General features: G+C 53.9%; 1 protein-coding gene and 1 long non-coding RNA gene across 3 annotated transcripts in view; one reads left to right on the forward strand and one right to left on the reverse strand.

The window, feature by feature from the left end:
* The window catches only part of KLHL29 (kelch like family member 29), a 288,515-nt gene that overhangs the window by 73,564 nt on the left and 198,529 nt on the right, over positions 1–16,422 (forward strand). For both annotated transcript variants that reach the window (XM_012788076.2, XM_012788078.3), the window contains exon 2: positions 3,679–3,786. The gene's annotated coding sequence lies outside the window, so the exon portion shown is untranslated. The remainder of the gene's footprint in view (positions 1–3,678; positions 3,787–16,422) is intronic.
* LOC105884326 (uncharacterized) lies at positions 1,654–9,453 on the reverse strand. Its single transcript, XR_012918535.1, has 3 exons — positions 9,376–9,453; positions 2,649–2,741; positions 1,654–1,832 (listed from the first exon to the last, which is right to left on the reverse strand). It is a non-coding gene; the product is annotated as an uncharacterized LOC105884326 (long non-coding RNA).

A 16,422-nucleotide genomic window follows, 5' to 3' on the forward strand; every position in this document is an offset into this window, starting at 1 on the left:
GTAAGTTTGAAGCTCTCCCAGGTTTTAACCCAAACAGCCCATTCAAGGGTCTTGCTTTCCTCTTGGTCTTAATGCCTTGTCAAAGTCAATTAGCATCTCTTAAGCTCCTTGGGAAGCTGAAGGTCATAAGAGGCTTTTCACCTGCAGTAACTGATTACCTACTATATTTTTTAAATAAAGAGTCTCCTATCCTTTGGCTTTTAAATGTTATTTTCCCTAAGACTGTAAACTGTGCTTTGATAATGAAATTAGTGAAAGGCAAAGGTGACCAGAGGTGTCCAAAATTAAGCCCTAAGAGCTTTAAGTGACCTCTCCATCTCACCTGAAGATAGAAAACCTTACCTAGCTGCCTGTGATTTTGTGGGTTCATTCCTGAGATTCCTTTTCCCAAGCCATGATCTTTGGAAACATAAGGTTTTACAATGTTCACTTGGGAACAAAATTATTACTAGAAATCGGTTCTAGTAATTTATTTTAAAATCCCTTTAAATACCGTGCATCTCATTAGAGTATTAATAGAATGTGTTTATGTGCGTGGATGTATCTCATACGCCTCCTAAGAAGAACAAATAATGAGTTGAGGATCTGTTATACAGCACCGTGGGATGCATGCTATGGACCAGAGATTCAAACAGATGATGTCTATTTCTCAGGAAGCCCAGGATCTAACTACAAGGAGTGGAGGTCGGGGTAGGAAGAAAGAGATCAAGGAAGGGAAGATGTGAAAAAGTAAATAAAATCTGAGACAGACACTAATGCCAAGCGTGAGCTGAGAACAGTTGGAAACCCCTCCAGGGAAGAGTTTGTGGTTGGGGTGGGCAAAGGCGTCGTGAAGCAGGTGCCACTTGCCCTGGGACTCTGGGTGGGTGATGTCAATGCTGAGACTGCTGTTAGTGGAGGAGGAGGAGGGTTATATAATGGGATCTCTAGTTTTTAGAATGGGAAACAAGAGTTCATAGGAATTAAATAACTTACCTGGTGTCACAAAACTAAGGGGCAGTGTTAGAATTCTAATTCAGATCTGTCTGATCCCAAAGTCCTGCTTTTAACCCTCTCTGCAAATGCATCTGTTGGGGCCTTGAAAGGAAATAGACACGTTCAAATGTGTAATTTGAGGAGAGTTAAATGAAAGGACTGTGCACAAAGGAGTAGGCGCAGGATAAAGAACCCGCCATAGAGCCTACCCAGGGCTCATAGCGGGGCTGAGGGAAGTTACCGCCTCTGAGCCTAAGCGGGCAGGGGAGGGAGCTATTGCTGGACCCAGAGAGAGAGCCACGTGCAGCACCCGGTCCCCCAAGGAGGGCCATGACCTTCAGCCGAGGGACACTGGGGGAGGGAAGCAGGGGAATAAATACCTGACCCCAGCCCAATCCCCAATGTCCTGCAAGTGCCTGCCTGGACTGCACCTACCCAGAAGTCAGAGGGTCTCAGAGCTGGAGGGGTGGTCAGGTGAGGCGCCCAGGGCACAGAACAGGGTGGGGCAGTGGAAGGCAAACCCGGAAGACACCCAGCACAGTCTGTACTGGCCAACGTGTCCGCTCATAGGGCTATTTTCCTTAGCACATGAGGGAAAAGTCCCAAAGAACTCAGCTTTGTACATGGTTTATTTTTGTTCAGGACAGTTTCAGTTATCTCCTCTAGAAGTTGCCTCCGAGGACCACAGAGTAGGAAGGGCAAGGCCATTGTCACTGGGACGGGCAGGCAGCCCTGTGCCCTCTTCCCCCTCTGCCCCTCCGTGCTCCTGTCTGGCCTGTGTCATGCCCATCATCGGCACAGCCTCGTTGCCGCTGGGCCGCAGCGTTGGCTGGCGGAAGACAGTTGAGCCATCCGGGCTGAGGAGAAGGGAAGCAGGTTAACCTGATACTGACCTCTGAGAGTTTGGGGAGCCCCTTCCAAAGATGGCAGCTGGGATCTTTGGGCTCCGAGTTAGTAGCCTTTATGGCCCCACACAGTCGAGACACTCGCCTCCTACTACGGTCTCCCTCATCCAGCCGCAGGGGCTTCCCTGCTGGCCCTGGGACACTCCAATCACGTTCCCCCTCCGGTGCTGGCTCCGGCTCTTCCCTCCGCCTGGAACGCTCGGCTCAGCCCAGAGCCCAGCATGACCTGCCGCTCATGTCCTCGAAGTGTGCGCTCACGTGTCATCCTCTCACCAGGCTGGCCCTGCCCACCCTGTTCACACCACCATCCTCCAGCACCCCACACGCTGCTCGCTCTTCTCAAATAAGTAGCACTTACTGCCTTCTAATGTGCTAGCAGTTTTCGCTTAGTTCTTAAGTGTATTATATATTTTATGTTTCCACCATCTAGAATATGAGCTCCACGAGGGCAGGAATATTTGTTTTATTCACTCATGTGCCTAGAACATTGCCTGACACATGGCAGGCACCCAGTGAATATTTATTCATTATTATATAATATTTATTCACTATTATATCTCATTCATTCGTGAATGAATGAGATTCTCGACAACCTAAAAATGGTTTGACCCCCATCTCCCAGACCTCTCCCTTTCCACCAACACATACCTGCCCAGGATCTGCCCCAGAAATACACTGACCTTTTTCTTATCACCAGTATTGCCGAAACCTTGCAGCTAACTCGATCGATTGTGCATCCCGTAGGCTTGGTGGAGGAAATGTACTCACCACCTTGGCTCTGGGTCAAAATCAAACGGTGACCTTGGCTTCCTCTGCTTCCCCACAGAGGTTATTTCTTCATCGTAAAGGGAACGCTCTGTCCTTGGGAAAAATAATATATTTTTGCCACCTTCAGCTTTACAATGGCTACTTGATACGGCCCACGTGCGTCTCCGTCAGGGGCAGCTGCAAAAGCTTAGGTGGGGAGGCTCTGAGAAAGCCGGCCATCGGGTGGAATCGGTTTACAATAACTTATTTACCTGTCCAAATCCTTCATGTAGCATTAAAGCTTTCCCCTGCTACCCAGGACTCTGGAGTGCTAAGAGGAAAAAGGAAAATCAATTGATAATGATATATCCAGTTTAAAAAAATATATCGATTCCCAGGTAATGACAGTCATGCGTTTCTGCAGTGAGAATGCCATTTCCCGTCGTGAAGATGACTTTCTCATACATTACCTTTAAAAGAGGGGACTAGGACTAGCCCCGCCTCCCCATAACAGATAGCCTCTATCGACGAGGCATTAAAACTATAATTTTTTTAAGAAAAATTTTCTCCAGGGAACCTATTCTTTGCCTCCTCAAGGTCTTCTTGCCCATTGTCTGAAAGAAGTAATGATTTGTTTTTGTAATTCTAGAGTTTGCGTCCTTTTCAGCATTAGATTAAAGACTTAAATTTTTTATTTTTCCCCATTGCTGGAGTTTCTTCCTTTGGATTAGATGGGAGACAATGCCATTGTTCTCGCTCTTATTCAGCTTCAATGGCTCTATGGTGGGGATTAGGGCTTTGTGTGTGCGGGACAGCCAGGGATACCTAGTGTCTGCCACTTGGGTTACTCTGCTACTCACTTTGCCCCGTCATCTGAGTGTGGGGCAGAGTCTGGGACCCCCCATGTGAGACAGTCCACACCAGGCAGCTCACATCGGGGCAGTCCAAGGCAGAGACTAGCATCCATTCGGGGAACTCAAAGTAGATCTTTTTACAAAAAAATGATACCTTTTCCCCACCCCAACCCCACTCTTTTCACCTCTGTTTCTAGACTGTCTGGCTTCCTGGTGATGCTCGCGCCTTGCTAAGTGTTGGTGGCCATCGAGGATTTTACATCCTGGGGACGAATCCAGAGCTTGCCAGAGACGGGCGGCGCAAGGTAGGTCTCTGCTCAGCTCACCTGGAAATAAGAGCGGCCTGAGGCCTGGGCACAGCCGGCTCTCTCCTCTGACACGCACACGTGGGCTCTGACGGAAGGGAGGAGAATGTAGCTGGCCCCCTCACCCCTTTGGTCAGCGAGATCTTACCACAGGCATGTGACCCGCCGGTGCCAGGCTTAGCTAAGACATCTTGGCCTCAGCCCTCCTGGAATCCACTCGAGAGATCACTGTGACTCTTCTTCACTTACCTGGGTCTTGGGTTTCCCCAGGAGGTTAGATCTGGGGGTGACCAGCAGCTAGGTGACATTTAGCTCCCCAAACACTGTCATTCTTCCTTCTTTTGTAATTTAACTGATTTAAGGTTTATAATTTAACTTTTTTGTTGCTAAAATATATTATTAAATGTCACGAGAATATTATTTGTTCATTGTAAAAAGAGTTTAAAAGATAGTAGCTAAAATTATAGAAATGACTTATACACATATTCCCCAGAGATAACCATTTCAGGTCTCTCTCCAGGCTTTTTTTCTTAAGCACATGCACACACCACCCTGATCGTACTGTAGATACTACTTGGTGGCACGTCATTTTGAGTCAACAATATGTCAAGGTATTTTTTTATGTCAGTAAATAGAATCTATGTCATCATTTACACGTAACCCCACAACAAATGCCTTTTCCTATGTATCTTTCCATAGTCACTTGATTATTTCCTTGGGTTAAATTTATAGAAGTCTGGCCTAAAGTTTTGATTCCAGGTTCTCAAACCAGGTTCAGGCAGCTGGGAGAGCAGGGCGAATGTGGCCTACCTTGGGAGGGTGAGATCTTCTGAAAAGAGTCTACAAGATTGCTCTAGCTCCCAGCCTGCAGGCCGGGAATGTGCCTGCAGACGCAGGCAGGCCTGGAGCTGGGCTTGGCAACACTCACCCCATTGAAGAAACAGGGTTGGACCTGGGGTTCAGGACAGTGGAGGCTGAGCTGGCCCAGCCTGGCATGTCCTTGTGGCACTTGAGCCTTTGGGAGGCCATGGGCCAAAGCTGCGTCTGCACAACACACAAGGCCTGGTGCCAGGTGAGCACAGGCCATAGTGGCCCCAGCACCGTGTTATTCTCAGCGCCCTGCTCTGATGCCCTCTGTCCCTCCTGGCCTCTGCCTGCGCCCCCAGCTTCCCTCTGCAGCAGGGGCAGAGCATCAGAACAGAGTCCCTGCCATGTCCAGATTCTCTGCTGTCAGAGAGCTTTCTCTGTGGACGCAGAGACGGCGCGGTTGAGGATGGCCCTCCCCTGCCAGAGCCCTTGCACAGAGAGAAAATGTGGCGCGAGGATCTCAGGCTGCAGGAAACCGTGGTTGTCAGCAGGAAGTGGGAAGAGACCCCGGCCTGGGCCGGGATCAGCCACTGAAGGGGGAGCAGCCCTGCCACCCACCCCACTGCGCATCCAGCCTGCTGCCACCCAGCAGCCCAGCGGGGACAGCCAGAGCAGGACAGATGGGTTCCTGACCTCGAGAGCTGGTGGGCTGTTGGCACACGCCTCCTGGCACCGCTGACTGGGGACAGCTGGCCTTGTTAGTTATCCCGGACACTTGGGAGTGGTTTGCCTCTGTGTCTGTCAGGTCAGAGAAGGGGAGTTGAAAAACAAGACAGTGTAAGCCTCGCTTTGGTGACGATAGCATTTCCAGCTCCTAGACGGGCAGAGAAAAGATTCGAAGATGCTGTTCACAGAAGTCAGCTTTCCTTGGATGTGCCTTCGAGCTTTAGACGCTATGGCAGGAGGGAAGGGGATAGACAGCCCCCAGGGCGGTGGGTCTTGGTGTCTCACATGGTGGCCTTTAGCTTGGGGTCGTCTCTTCCCTGCTGCTGATGCAGAGTGACAGGTGGTTCTTGTTCATGCCAGCCCCCAAGAAGGACGGGAGGGACCTTGAAGGTGGTCTCACCAGGCATGCCTGGTAGGATGCACCCTTTGTGGGCCTCAGTCTCTGTGTCCCCAGACTCATGTCTGTCTTCCTTACGACTTGGCCAGCGCCTGGAGGATGGGAATCCCCTCTGAGCCATCTCTGGTTCTGTCCCCACCACCCCCACCAGCGCCTGCTGGCCTTGGAGTAAACACATGGCCCCACTGCAGCCAAGACCGTGCATGAGGTCACGCCCCACGCCTGGCCGAGTGCTGCCATGTGCTCTCCCCTTACTGAGCCCATCGATTCCCAAGAAGATAAGAAGGTTCCGAGACCCACTGTGGCCTGCTGATCAGTGGCAGAACCTATCAGCTTACTGTGGAAACTGGGCCAGCTCGCCAGGCTCCGGGTAACCTGCTACTGAGCTGGCTGTTCAGGGGCAGAGCACTGAGGGCTGCTCTCTGCTTTTCAGCGGTTTGATGAAAACCACCCAAGTAAGCAAGGGTGCGCTAGCAGGAGTGAAATCTGACACCGGCACTGGGGGCGGGGCGGGAAGCTGAGCTGAGGACTGGGTTTGTGCAGGACCACAGGCTGCGCCAAGAATGGCCTTGGGGACACCTGGGGCCTTGGCGGTGGTGCGGGGCAGTGCAGATCGTCGCTGGCGCAGGAGCCACCTTGTGCGCGTCCCTGCCTTCCTTTTTGCAACTGTCTTGGTACTGCCTCTCCGGGCCATTCACCCCACTGCCCCCAGCAGACAAAACGCCCTGCCTGCCCCCTGCATCCTCGAGGTCATTGCAAATGTCTCCGGAGCTAATGGGACTTGGAGCTGTTCCATCAAAGTGCACCGTGTGCCGCTGGGCCCGGCTCCCGAGGTCACCGCGGCTGCGCTCCCCGCCGGTCCTGCAGGCGCCCTCCCTGCTGGCCACTCTCTCCTGTCCTCTGCCTGCCCTCACTCTGGCGCTAGGACAGCCCTGCTTCCTGGAGCTGTCTGGGCCCTCCTCCACTCCCCCGTTCCTTCTCCATGCCCTGTGGCCTCCGTGGTGTCCTCCCCAAGGATGGACCTGAGGGCACACACCTCGGGGCTTCTGGCCAACACACACAGACACTTTGCCACCCTCTTGTCCTCTGACTCTCACTGCCTTTCCTGGCCACATTAGGGACCTCCGCAGCCCCTTCCTCCACGGGGCATTGGGGCGCTCAGACCCCCGAGAAGGCTGCATGGCCACCCAGCTGGCTGGGGCCCATATCCCCCAGCAGAGCTTTAGCTGAGCCCTCGGCCCTGCTTGGGTGTCATTTGGGGCTACTGGCCCATTCCCGCCAGCACCCTGCGCTGTTCCATAGCTTCCACTGATAGGGCCTCAAGACCCCCAGCCTGCCCCATCCGCCTCGGGATCAGCAAGTGAGCTGCTCTCCCTCTTGCCACGAGGACCGCGGGCCTCCAACTCCACCCTGTCCTGTAAGTTAGGGGTGTCCTCAGGGGTGTCCCTGGCTCCAGCCATCTCTACTGCCCTGTTCCAGCTATCCCCAGGCTTGACTCCAACATGGCACCTCTGTCCTAAGGCCCAGACCCTTCTCCAAAGGCTCCTGCGTCAGTTCCCTGCCTGTCTGGTTCGCAGCCCGGACTCGGCTGGTCTGAAAAAAAGCTGCTGCATTGCTGCCTCGATGACCACTTCTGTGAGGGACGCCTCCGCCATGCTCTTGCCTCGGCTCCGAATCTCAATCTTCTTTGCCGTGGGCTTCTCACTGTCCTTCCTGGACCCTGGGCTCCTTGGGGACAGGGACATTCTCTCCTCTCTATAAGCCCAGCCCGGGGACCAGTCCACGCACACCTCGTGGGACCAGATGATCTTATTCAGTTCGGAGGTCACAGGGCCACACACAGTGTTGTCATGAGCAGTGTGGTGGAGGGGACCCAGGGCTTGGAGGCGGGCCCCTGGCGTCTAGTCCCAACTCTACGGCTAACTCTGGGCAAGCCCTGTAAAACCTCTGAGCCTTGGTCTTTCCAGCTGTAAAATGGGAATGACACTGACCCTCCCACCTCTCAGGAGAATACCAAGAGGTTAAGGGGAAGAACAGTGCCAGCTGGGCCAGCAGTGCCAGCCCTCGGTGCACATGGGACTCACCTGCAGAGCTTTAAAACTACAGATGATGCCAGAGTCCTTCCCCCAGATATTCTAATTTAATTGTTCTCAAGAGATTGGGCGTCAGTGTGTTTTAGAACTTTAACCACTACTTTCAACATAAAGGTGTTACCAAATTCCTGAATGCTGTGCCTTGAAGAATTGAGAAGGAAGTTATGGAGATTTTGCAAAACATTATTCCCAGGTGATGGATAATCCATCTATTCTTTCAGATGCTCTAAAATCTCCCTGGATCAAAGTGTCCGATAGCTGGGTACCTCGGCCATGTCATGCCGTGCTCATCTTACCCATTCCACCCCAGAATGCGTTCACATGAGCTCTACAGGGTTCTAGAACATCTGCTGCCCCGCAGATCACAGCGATGTGCTCGCATTTGGGATTTTGTGGCTGTGCATTTTGATCCTGCCACTTGTGACTCCTTGGCTAGGACCCTTGGGAGAAGTAGCTCTGATTTCAGCACAGACATATTCTTCTCCCAAGCCATTGTCACGGTGGCTCACAGATCCGTGAATCGTGTTGTAATAGATCAGAGTCTTGTTTGCCTCTCCCAGGCTCTCTAAGCAGCAGCTCTCAACCTGGCTGCATATTAAACTCACCTGGGGAGAGTTCTGAATTCCCCAGACCCAGGCTACATACCAGATCGATGAGATCAACATCTGTGTGCAGTGGGCCCAGGCATTAGTATTTTTGTAAACTCCCCAGGAAACTCCAATGGGCAGCTAAGGCCAGAAGCACTGCCAGGCCTGGAGGCAAATTCGTGGCCCCCCTGTAGCCCAGGCATGGGACTTTCTAAATATGATTTCATGTAGGCGACATTCCCCGCTCCATTTCCTGCGCCTACACTTGTTATTCTCTCTCCTGCTTTTGATTTATGATGTCTTAACGTATCCTTTTAGGTCCCCTGCAATCCTTTCTGGAACTCAGGGAGGTGAAAACAAACAGAATAGAAAGTTCCCTGCTTTTCTCGGGCTGGGACCTGGGCACAGCTCCCACCCTAATCAGGCCTCCCAGAAAGAGGGCTGGAGCCTCCCCCTGGCCAGCCGCAGGCCGGGTCAGTGGCCTCATTCTGGTAATTCCACATGAGAGAATTGCAGCCAGGTCTGCCGAGAGCCCTCCAAGGCCCCATAGGAGAGGCTTGCTCCATTCCCAGCATCTGCAGTGCTGAAATGGGACTGGGGGAGGCCAGGGATGGCTGGGGCTGGCCACCAGAGCATCACCCGACCCAGGACGGCAGCCAGTTGGGACCCCCTCCTCTGCCATTCTGGTCCTTTCCACTCAGCCCCACACCAAGGAGCAGGCGGAGATTGCTGGCAAAAGGCAGGCGATGCCCAGGGCAGGACTGGGAATCTTTCTAAATCCTGGAGGCCAAGGGGCTGGGAACAGCACGCACAGGGCAGTCTCTGCGCTAACGGCGGGCGGGGTGGAGGGGCATGCAGCAGTCCAGACTAGCTGCACAACCTCATTTGGCACCTGGGCTAGAAATAGCTTCTCTGAAAACCTCAGAGTTTATTTTTGTGGCAAAATTTGATTTTCCAAGCAGCCGGTCTCCTTGCTTACCTTGCACCTGCTCCAGGGGCTGGGGCTGCCGGGAACAGTTGTGAGTCTGTGTCCTCCTTGAGGGCATCTGGCTGAGGCGCCGTGGGGCTGTCGCCCAGCCTGGGCTCTCTCTGGGAGCTCAGCTGTGCCCTTGAGAGCTCGGAGGGATGGAGGGGCGACTCTTCTAATTTGCACAAAAATACTGAATTAGGCTAGTAGTGGCTCTGCCGGCACCCTGCTCAGGGAAGCACCATGTGTGCATGTATGGAGTGACCATGCTCCAAAATGTGTGGACCCTTATTGGTGATCCCATTTACTCATACTCAAAAGCCACTCAAAAAACTTTTAAGCTTTAGTCTTCTAATCATGAATTTCTCTCCTTCCCCCTCCCCCTTCTCTCTCTTACAACAGGACAGATAGTACCAGGAGTGTTGGGGGTCGTAGGTTGAATACCCAGCACATGGTGAAACAGAAGGGTGTTTCAGCATTCATTCATTCATTCATTCATTCACGTATCGGCAGCCACTCTGCAAGTTGTTCTTATTGGGATCCAGAGGTGTCAGACCAAAGCCCTGTCCTCAAGGGGCTCTCAGTCAGTGGGGAGACCAGCAAGTAAATACATTCTTTTGTGACAAACATGATCAATTCTTATGCGATAAATACGTGAGAAATGCAACAAGAAAAATTTATTAAAAGTGCCATAGAAGAACCACTCATTCACTGAGCAGGTATTAACTGAGCACCTATTATAGCGCTGGGCATTGTTCTAGGCACCGGGGATATCACAGTCACCATGTGAGACAGAATCCCCCGACCTGGAGCATACATTTGAGAAGATGGTCAAAACCCCAGGCTTCAGTGAAGAGGTTACTTTAAGCTGCAAATCAAAGTCCATATGTGTGCAGGGAACATTCCAGGCAATGGGAGCAGCTTGTGCAAAGGCCTGAGGACAGAAAAGGACCTGAGAGATCAGAGCATAAGTGCTAAGAATTGGGGGATGTCGCTGAAAGGATGGTTGGGTCTCAGCAGTGATGGGCCTTGAAGGCCATGCCAAGCCTCCTGACAATGGGGACATAGCTGGCCCAGCCATCCTCACAGCCAAGCTTCTGTGCACTCCCCAACCCCAAAACAGAGACTCCTTGGCAACCACCACCCCACCCCCAATTTGTTAGAACATCCAAGGCTAAAGAAGTATGACTTATGTTACCTCCTGTGACCCAGTGCTTTTACTTTACGAAGTGTTTTCACATAATTGCCTCTCTTGAGTCGTGAGAAGGACCCTAGGAAGTAGACAGGGACTATTGTTGCCATTTATTGTACCAAGGAGCAAACCAAGGCCCAGAGAGGGCCAGTGTCTTGCCCAAGGTCACACAGCCAGTCAAAGCAGAGCAGACACTAGAGCCCCTGCCTCCTGGTTCCTAATCCAGAGGCCCCCACACCCCATATCAACTGCCACTTTTTATGTTGAAGCCTCTGTAAAACCCTCTGAGCAAGTACCAAGCATGTGCCTGCCTGCCTTCTGCAAGCATTAGTTGAGCACATACTATGTGCCAAGCCCAGTGTTGAATGGCCATCTGCTGGGCCTCAATGTGGTCCCAACCCCCACCCAGGAAGAAAACGGAAAGGGCCACATCTGGGCTGTCCTCTTCCCACCCACCATGATCCAACAGGCTTAAGGACCATGAGTCGGCCAGACCCAGGGCGGCACCCTCCTGAGCCACGAGGCTCAGAATCACCATCACAGGTGGAGACCACTCCCCTTGTTCCTGAGTCCTCTCATCTCGGTCACTCGGAGGCTCGTTAATGACAGCTGCCAGGACTGTGCGCGAGAATGAGGAGATGAAGCCTCATCCGCAGAGCTGGAGCTCGCCCGAGTAAGACACGCACAGCCTAGCAATCCTCACGGGCCGCCCTTTGATTTGTAGCAACTCATTTAGATAAAAGCATCTGGTTCGTAAGGTAGCGACAACAAAAAAAATCATTAAAAGCACATCTCTGCTTTTACAAAGTAACCTAGTAACAGCACAGGAGGTAACAATTAACCCGGCCCCTCTTCTCCGAGTACACAGGCAGGTGCTGAGAGTGGGAGATGGAAGTGAGAAGACAGAGGCTCTTTCCAGGCCCCTCCCGAGATCAGTGCTCAGGGCCGTGCGAGAGGCAGCCCCCGGCCCGCCCATTAGAGCTGAGAGGAGGTGTCCTGTCTCTCCATCTCAGAATAAACACTGCGATTATTTATTTAGCACCAGTTCAAGGCTTTCTGAAATGCATCCAAAGTGCTCTGCCATCTCACACAGGTGTGCCCTGAGCGGCAGCTACTGACTTGGAGAATCGGATAAAGGGAATCTGACTGACACCTGCTGGCCTCTGCACGCCCCCTGCCCCCATCCCCGGACTCCTGTGCTCCCTAACTCACCATGCATGCGGGCATCCCACCTGGGAGACTTTACCCTGCAAAGTCCGAGTCTCCCGGAAGAGCCTGTCCCGTCCCTACACTCCTCCTGGCACAGTGCTCCTGGGCCACACCCCACACCCCACACTGCGGGAACTCTCTCCGCCAATGCCTTCACTGCTTCTCTCCCTGGCACCATTTAGTACTTGCTGCTTCTTGGCCCAGGGTGTTCCTCTCACTGTCCAGTGTGCCCAGGGCTCATCCCCCAAAGCCGTGAGCTCTCTGGGGGCAGGAGGGCAGCCCTGCAGCGCTGAGCACATGCAAACACTGAAAAGGAATTATAAATGGAAACAGTCAGCCCCCACAGCCTCCGGCAGTGCTCCTGGGCCCCTCAGCCTCACGCCCCTCACGCCCCTTCACAGGCCCCTCCTGGGAGGCTGCTGGGAGTTGCTTGAGGGCAGGAGCTGTGTCTCAATCCCTGAGTCCCTCCCCAAAGCTGGCACAAAAAGGCTCCCTGATATTCCTAGGATGAATGAATGATCAGAAGCGGCTCATTTAACCTGTCTTACCTGTGCGTGACGGGGACCAGCCACACCCATCAGGGCAGCTCACGTCCACCCACCTAGAGCAGAGAGTGATGCACTGACCCGCCCTCAAGGCCACCACCCCCTGGAACACCACGTGCCCGGCCCAGAGCTCTCCTCCCCACTGTTCCAAGCACAGTGCACCGTCCAAGAGGAAGACAGGCCTCTTGGACCTTGCTAGAACACAGAGTCTCCACATGCTCGATTCACATTTCAGCCGTGCTTAGAAAGCTGCACTCCATGTTCACAGGGTCCTCACAGCCTTCATTCATTCATTCATTCATCCATTCATTCATTCAGGCAGGCAGGCAGGCAGCATTTATAGTGAGTGGCAGAGGGTAGTGGCCACGAGCACATTTGCTAGAGGCGGACTGCCTGGGTCCTAATCCGAGCCCTGCCCTTTACCAGCTGGGAGACTCCCCATACGGTGTTTAACCTCCCCGTGCCTCCGTTTCTTCATCTGCAGAACAGGGATTGTAATAATGCGTACCTCAGCCGGTGGGTGTGGGACTAAATGAGTTAACGCGATAAAGCACCTGGAGCCGTGCATGGACTGTAGCACTATCCACGGGCTTGCTGTTACTATTCTGAAGGCCTGGGGCCCCAGCTGGGTCACGGACTTAATTCATACCCTCTTCAGGCCCAGATGCACCTTCGGGGAAGGTGCTGTGCCCACCTCCTGTGCTCCACCGCCTCCCGTGCTCCACCGCGTCAGTCATCCTGCAGCCTTCACTTGCTGCGTGCATTTAGTCGACAGGGGACTCATCCGCCCAGGGAGGCAGCCGTCCCCAGCCTCCAGAGACCCCACACAGCCACTGGGCAGCCTCCTGTTCTGATTCTCCATGGGCCACCGCAGAAGGTCCTGCTGGGGAATCTCACGCACTTGTCACAGCCCCTGAAGAGGACCCGAGATGCTAGCACACAGTGGGATCCAGTGGCCCGGACCCAGACGGTCACTAGTGGCCACCTGCCACTGACGGGCTTTGAGACCTGGAAGCATGTCCCTGCCCCTCTTGGGATCTCATTTTCTTCTTTGTGTCACGAGGGCTTGGATTCGTGATTGGTCAGTCGGGCTCTGTCCCTAGGCGTGACCCTCTGGATGTGGCCATGTGAAGACCTCTGGGACTCCACCACAATTAGCACTGCGGCCTCAGAAATTATGTCAGCCCGTCCTGGGGGCATCTGTCATTAACAATTATGAAGTCATTATCTGGTAAATAATTCATAACCCCAGAGATGGGATAAGCTGCCAATAAACAATAATCCATTTAGAATGAGGCGTGGTGCGGGCGAGGGCGGCCGCGGCGCTGCAGCTGCCTGCGAAGGGCAGCTCCCTCTCCACCTCTGGGGTCCGTGGGGTGTCCCTGAGGGCCCCCACACCTCCCCTCGGAGCCCTCCCCACCACCCCTGAGCAAAGGCATCGCCTGCCCCTCCCCCAGTGCAGGCGGGATTTCAGTGCTGACCAAGCGCCAGGGCCGTGCTGAGCAATTTGCAAGCATTTCCTTCTGGAACCCTGCCAGCAACCTTGGGGATGTAGGTACTGCTGTCATCCCCACTACAGGGCGGTAAACTGAGGTCTAGAGAGGCTAAACAACTTACCAAAAGTCACTGAACCCAAAAGCCTAGGGCCAGAGTTCAGGTGTGTGACATGAGAGCTCTCATTCTCAGCCAGGGTGTCCCACAGCCTCCTGCTACGAGCTGGAACCTCTTGACACTTGTCTGGCCTTTGTCTCTGTGTGACCTGCGCCGCTCCAGCAGCACCGTGAGTGCTGGGGCCTGCTCACCGGGGCAGGTCCCAGGAGGCGCTTCCAGTGCCGCAGAGCAGAGGCCGCCTGGCGGCCAGCGCACGGTGCAGTTAGGCTCGCTAGTGGGGTTCGGAGGCCAAACCAAGGGCCCTGAGGAGGGAGCGGGAGGAGATGTCTTCAGGACACTCTGCCTGAGTTTCCATCTTCTAATAGGCCTATTGCATGTCCCATCAGGGGAGATGGTGCAGCCTGCTGGCCATGGCCCTTGGAGAACTCCATCCTGGGGAAGGGGCTCTGCTCAGAGGCCGTGAACCCGGCTGCGTGGGCTGGTCACCAGGGCTGGGTTAGCTCTGCCTAGAATGCCTCCTCTCCTGCCCTGCTAGCACGGCCAGCAGCCCACCCTGTATCTGCAGGACCATTTCAAAGACCTGCCCTGAGGCCCACAGGCGGGGAGGGACCCCCAAGAGTGTCCTTCTCCCACTGTGCTATTCTTTTGTCTTCTGGGTAGGGGCGCCACAAACATTGTCGGACCCACACTGCAGCCAGCCTTGCAAGGCCTGCAAGTCTCAGTGGTGCTTCTCAGGCAGCCAGAGCCGCCTGGGTTGGGAGCTTCAAGGAACAGGGTGGAGTTGCTAGATGTCGGTCCCTGTAACACATCTGGAATGTTGCACAAACCTCTGCGGCCGGGCCCCATGGCAGAAGAAGCCACAGCGGCCCCTGTGTGTGCTCATTTCTCAATAACTGCGGTAACCAGCCCAAGCAGAGGCCCCTTTTAGCCTTTTGACCTCTCCTCCTGTGGCCAGCACCGTGGCCAAGACTCACTGACTGACACCGTGGCTGGAGAATGGATCGCTCGCTGCTTTCTAGAACAGCTTGAAACATCTAGAACCCTCCCGTCTCCCATGAACGGAATTGTCTCATGGGAGGCGCTGGGCCTGTCTTTTGTGTCAGGCTTCCACAGTGAGCTCCTTGGCTTCCAGGATTGGGGAAAGATTCCACCCCTGGGCATCTTCCCTTCCGCCTTTGCCGACAGTCCCCGCCTACTGCTCAGCATGGGACTGAGCGGTGTGGACCAAAAGGACAGAGGAGGGGGACCAGGCCAGCTGCTGTCCTGGGCCAGGTGACACTCTGGCGGCCATCCCTGGCCTCCCCCAGTCCCGTCTCAGATGCTGGGAAGGGAGCAAGCCTCTCCTGTGGGGCCTTGGAGGGCTCTCGGCAGACCTGGCTGCAATTCCCCCTTGTGGGATTACCAGAACGAGGCCACTGACCGGCCTGTGGCTGGGAGCGGGAGGCTCCAGCCCTCTTTCTGGGAGGCCTGACTGGGGTGGAGCTGTGCCCAGGTCCCAGCCAGAGAAAAGCAGGGAGCTTTCTATTCTGTTTGTTTTCACCTCCCTGATTACAGAAAGGATTGCAGGGAATCTAAAAGGATACATTAAGACACCATAAATCAAAAGTAGGAGAGAGAAAAACAAGTGTAGAAGCAGGGAATGTCGCCTACATGAAACCACACCTAGAAAGTCACATGCATGGGCTACAGGTGGGCCACAAATTTGCCTCCAGGCTTAGCAGTGTTTCTGGCCTTAGCCGCCCATTGGAATCTCCTGGAGAGTCTGGGCTTAATGTGAAACCATCTACTCTTGCTTGCCCCAAAGAATAGAGGGCCACATCCTTATGCTGAGTGTCTTGCTGCCTGAGGCTGGCACTTCTTCCTCTCTGGCTCGGCCAGTCCCGGGGAGGTTGGGGAGCTCTCATTTCCAGGGTGGCTACTGTAGCCCACCAGGACAGACTCTGCAAGCCCTAGTTGTGGATAGATTAACAGAAATCTTAACACAATAATACTTGTTAAGTATTATTTTAGAAGAGGGGGGTAGTTTCAGCCCCAGCAGTGAAAGCATGAGAGAAGCCAGCTTGTGTGACAAGGCAGAGAGCGTGGCATTTCCATGGGCTCTAACTATCTCTGACAGCCCCAAGAAAAGATGGTCTATGACACGTGTGCTCACATGTGACGTGTGCTGTTCTCAGAGGGGGGTGCCAAGTGAGGTGCTCTGGAGGGGTGGCCTGGCTCAGAGCTGGGGTGGGCCTGCGGGGCTGGCCTGCCCTCCTCCTCCTCTGCAGTCGGCCCTGGGGATGGATCATCCCTGACACCAAAGCCTCTTCCCAAAGCTCTCCAGGGAGAGAAATTCCATCAGCTTCTAGAGGCCCCATTCTGGTGGCTCCTGAAGACTTTTCTTCTATCTGACCTACATCTCCCTTGCTGCAATTTAAGCCCATTTTCCCTTGTTTTGTTTCGAGTGGAAATGGAGAACAGCTCGTCCCCAGCTGCCTCTGAAAGCAGAGGGAGTCAGAAGTC

The sequence above is a fragment of the Microcebus murinus genome, chromosome 3 (assembly GCF_040939455.1).
Source record: "Microcebus murinus isolate Inina chromosome 3, M.murinus_Inina_mat1.0, whole genome shotgun sequence".
Taxonomy (NCBI): Eukaryota; Metazoa; Chordata; class Mammalia; order Primates; family Cheirogaleidae; genus Microcebus; species Microcebus murinus.